The 4,414-nt window shown below is 59.2% G+C and overlaps 1 protein-coding gene across 1 annotated transcript in view; it reads left to right on the forward strand.

Annotated features, from left to right (window-relative positions):
- The first annotated feature begins 1,784 nt into the window (after positions 1-1,784).
- Positions 1,785-4,414, forward strand: part of RNH1 (ribonuclease/angiogenin inhibitor 1) — a 25,396-nt gene continuing 22,766 nt past the window's right edge. The window contains exon 1 of the mRNA XM_014533992.1: positions 1,785-1,801. The gene's annotated coding sequence lies outside the window, so the exon portion shown is untranslated. The remainder of the gene's footprint in view (positions 1,802-4,414) is intronic.

Genomic DNA, 4,414 nt, shown 5'->3' on the forward strand with positions numbered 1-4,414 from the left:
GGCACCTCGGAGCCTCCGACTGTAGCGCGGCTTGAGGTTCCTGAGCTTTAGGGCCTGAAAGGCGGTTGCCCTGCCTGTCCACGCCAGGAGCCACTCGGTCTAAGTCGTCAACCCTGCTGCCCTCTCTGCTGAGGGTCTGGCCTGCCTGTCCCTTATGCACCGCCACCCCCCCCCAGCCCCGGGGTGGCCTGTTGCTCCCAGAGCTGTGGGGTGCAGGTGGCACATACCGCTCTGAGGGCCTGTCCCACCACCACGGGGCTCTTTCTCCTTCAGACTGGGTCCGGCTCGGGTGCCCTGCCCTCCAGGCCCAGGGCATCATGGGGAACTCTTCATGTTCCGCTGGAAGCAAGCAGGCTGGGTGAGCTCCTTCCTGGGCCATGTGGCTGGCGCAGGGTGTGCCCTGTGGTGTCCTCATGGCTGCCCTGGGCTGACACTGATGACCCCCAGGCTGCTGACCCCCAGGGTCTGCAGGGTCCACCCTGATGCCCAGCCCCAGCCTGGTCTTCCAAATCCTAGCAGGAGAGGAGGGGCACAGGACCGGGCTCTCCCTGCTACTTATTACCCTGAGAGGGTGAATCAGGAGGGCCCTGTGCTGAGGCCTCCTGGGGGAGGGAAGGGCACACTGCAGCCTCCGGAGCTCGGCCATCGAGGCCTGAAGGTGCCTGAGCCAGCATTGTGCTCCAGGGTCCAGGCTGGGACGGCGGGTCCAGTAGGAGCTCCCACAGGCCTTCCAGGGGCAGCGTCAGGAGGCATTCTAGGTGTGGGCACGTGCGCCAGGCTGGGAGGGTCCCCACCTGTCCCCCAAGGTGCCTTGTGGGGGGCGGCGCTGGCTAGCAAAGGGCCTGCCCCATTCCTGAGGCCTCAATGGAGGGGGCCCTGCCCAGCTCAGGCCGGCACCTCTGCTCCGTGGCCTGGGCACTCGGCTCGCACACACGGTCACTTCTGTGCACCTTGAGGGCTGTGCCATGGCCGAGAGCCCATGCTGGGTCTCCAGGGTGAGGGAGAAGGGCCTGGGGACAACAGGTGTGGGAGGGCAGCCTGAGCTGGGCCCCCTCTGCCTCTGGTCCAGGTAGTCCTCCCAGGGGCACTCGGAACCCCTCTGGCAGGTGTGGGAGGGCAGCCTGAGCTGGGCCCCCTCCAGGTAGTCCTCCCAGGGGCACTCGGAACCCCTCTGGCTGACCTGCAGGTGGACAAAGCGGCTCCCCCCAAGGCCACTCGGGTCTGAGGCCAGTTCAGCCCGACTGATAACCTGGGGCAGCAGTGCCAGCCGCTCAGTGGGAATGACCCCCGAGAGGAGCCCGGCACCTGCTGCCAAGTGGGCCAGGGGCTGCCCCACCCCTGGGAGCCGGGAGGGAGACGTCCCCAGGGACTCCAGGTGCCTTTCTCCTTGAGGACGGCTCTCCAGGGTGGGCCCTGACCCTAACCCTAACCCGCACCTCAGCCGCAGGCGCCCAAGGGCAGGCCCTGGCTTGGTGAGGGTGGAGAGGGGCTGGCTGAGCTGGGCCCAGGGACAGAGCATCCTGTGGCCTGGTCTCGCTGGGCAGCCCCACCCCGTCCATGGAGCCCGGGAGGAGCCACCTATTGGGGAGCAGAGGGTGTCCGGTGGGGGGGTGGAAGCCTCCAGTGGGAGCCTGGGTCAGCCCGGGGGGGAGGGCGCGCTGTGCTAGCAGTGCTGCTTCCCCTTTGGGAGAGCTTTCCCACGATGAGCTCACGATGGGCCTGGGGTCCCTGGAATGAAGGAGTCTGAGAAGCCCCCAGGCCCCCCGCAAATCAGAGCCTACTCCAGGTCAGGCACCGGCAGGTGCCCCGCTGAGCCCAAGGCCGCCTCTCCCACGTGTGGCCCCCGTGTGCCGACAAGCCCAGAGAGGAGGCTTGCTCCTTCCAGAGGACTGAGGGCCAAAGAGAGGCCCCCCACTGAGGCCCAGCAAGGGGGCGCCCTGTGCTGAGGGGCAAGCAGACATCCCAGCCCTGGCTACCCCCTTCCCCACAATGGCCACAGTGGGCATGGGGGCCCAGGGACACCTAGTTCCTGTGCATTAACCCGGAGCAAGAGACAGAGGAGCCAGCACCCCTGAGAGGCCCGGGAGCTGGTGCCCGGAGCACAGCCTGACTCCTGCTTCCGCTTCCTCGTATTTATCCTCAGCCACGGGCACGGGCACCTCCCTACTCACTTTCAGTCTTTCTCAGGAGAGAGCTGGTATCTAACGCACCAGCCGCAAATGACTTCGGTCTATGCAGTATGTTTTTTGAAGAAGTGATTCACTTCCTTGCTTTTTAAAAAAAAATATATTTTATTGATTTTTTACAGAGAGGAAGGGAGAGGGATAGAGAGTTAGAAACATCGATGAGAGAGAAACATCGATCAGCTGCCTCCTGCACACTCCCTACTGGGGATGTGCCCGCAACCCAGGTACATGCCCCCGACCAGAATCGAACCTGGAACCCTTCAGTCCGCAGGCCGATGCTCTATCCACTGAGCCAAACCGGTTAGGGCTCCTTGCTTCTTTTTAAAAAAATATATCTTTATGATGTCAGAGAGGAAGGGAGAGGGAGAGAGAGAGAAACATCAATGACGAGAATCATGGATCGCTGCCTCCTGCACGCCCCATACTGGGGATCGAGCCCGCAACCCGGGCACGTGCCCTGACCGGGAATTGAACCGTGACTCCCGGTTCATAGATCGATGTTCAACCACTGAGCCATGCCGGCCGGGCCCCCTTGCTTCTGAACTGTAATTAAGCTTTAAGATTAAAACAAAACAAAACAAAACAAAACAAATATCAGGGAAGTCTTCAGGGCAATGCCCCATACTGGGTATCGAGCCCGCAACCCGGGCACGTGCCCTGACCGGGAATTGAACCGTGACTCCCGGTTCATAGATCGATGTTCAACCACTGAGCCATGCCGGCCGGGCCCCCTTGCTTCTGAACTGTAATTAAGCTTTAAGATTAAAACAAAACAAAACAAAACAAAACAAATATCAGGGAAGTCTTCAGGGCATCTCAGTGTTTAAAACTTTTTAGCAAAAAGTCACACACAATGAAGTGCGGCTGGGTGAGTGTTTACTCGTCCTGTTTGTGTGAGTTTGCACACATCCAAGTGCAGTCTTTGGGTTTTTACCAACGGGTAGAACCACCACTGCCCCTTCACCCTGAAGTGCCCCTTGGTGGCCGGGCTGTCCCCACGCCTTCAGCCCTGGTGACCACCGCTCCTCTCCCCCACCCCCACCCCCACCCCGTGCCTTTCCCGGACGCCTGAGTGAATCAGCAAGCAAAGTGTGGCTGGGTCCCTCCTGCTCTGCTGGGCAGCAGCGTACTCCTTCCGGCACCGACCGTGCCGCTGTGTGGGTTCCCTGTCCAGTTCCCCCCCCCACCCGTGGGCAGCTTCCAGCTTTGAGCAGCAGCGTACTCCTTCCGGCACCGACCGTGCCGCTGTGTGGGTTCCCTGTCCAGTTCCCCCCCCCACCCGTGGGCAGCTTCCAGCTTTGAGCAGCAGCGCGAGTGGCCCCTGCAGGTTGGTGTGCGTTTTCACAGCAGTGGGTGCCAGCACTTTGGGCGGCACCGTCTGTGCCCCTCCCTCAGGTGAGTGCCAGTCCCTGCGGCCACCGCCCTCGCCAGCAGGGTCCTCCCAGCATCCCGGCTGGCTGTGCTCTGGACTGTGGCCGTCCTAATGGCTGTGTAGTGTGTCTCGTGTCCATGATGACGATTTTCCTGGGTCTGTTGGCTACATGTAGACACACACACACACACACACACAGATGTGTATGTACGTACATCTTTGTCTCAGTGTCTGTTCAGAATGTAGGCCCATTTTTAAGCGGATCATTTGTTTTATTGCATTTTAACAATATTTTGGTGCAGTTCTGTGTGAGTCCTTTATTCGATGTAGGATTTGCAAATATTTTCTCACTCTGTAGCTTTCTTTTTTTTAAAAATATTTTTTATTGATTTTTTACAGAGAGGAAGGGAGAGGGATAGAGAGTTAGAAACATCGATGAGAGAGAAACATCGGCCAGCTGCCTCCTGCACACTCCCTACTGGGGATGTGCCCGCAACCAAGGTACGTGCCCTTGACCGGAATCGAACCCGGGACCCTTCAGTCCACAGGCTGACGCTCCATCCACTGAGCCACACCGATCAGGGCTATAGCTTTCCTTTTTAAAGAAAATACGTTTTTATTGACTTTTCTTTTTTTTAGAGAGGGAGAGGGATAGAGATAGAAACGTCAATAAAGAGAAACATCACTGAACAACATACACTGATGAACAAAAATAGAACCAGAGACATAGGAGCATCGAGCAGACTGTACAACCCATGAGGGAAGGTGGGGGGTGAGGGGGTAAGAGATCAACCAAAGGACTTGTGTGCATGCATATGAGCATAACCCATGGACACAGACAGGAGGGGGCGAGGGC

The sequence above is a fragment of the Myotis brandtii genome, unplaced genomic scaffold (genome assembly GCF_000412655.1).
Source record: "Myotis brandtii unplaced genomic scaffold, ASM41265v1 scaffold1236, whole genome shotgun sequence".
NCBI classification, from domain to species: Eukaryota; Metazoa; Chordata; class Mammalia; order Chiroptera; family Vespertilionidae; genus Myotis; species Myotis brandtii.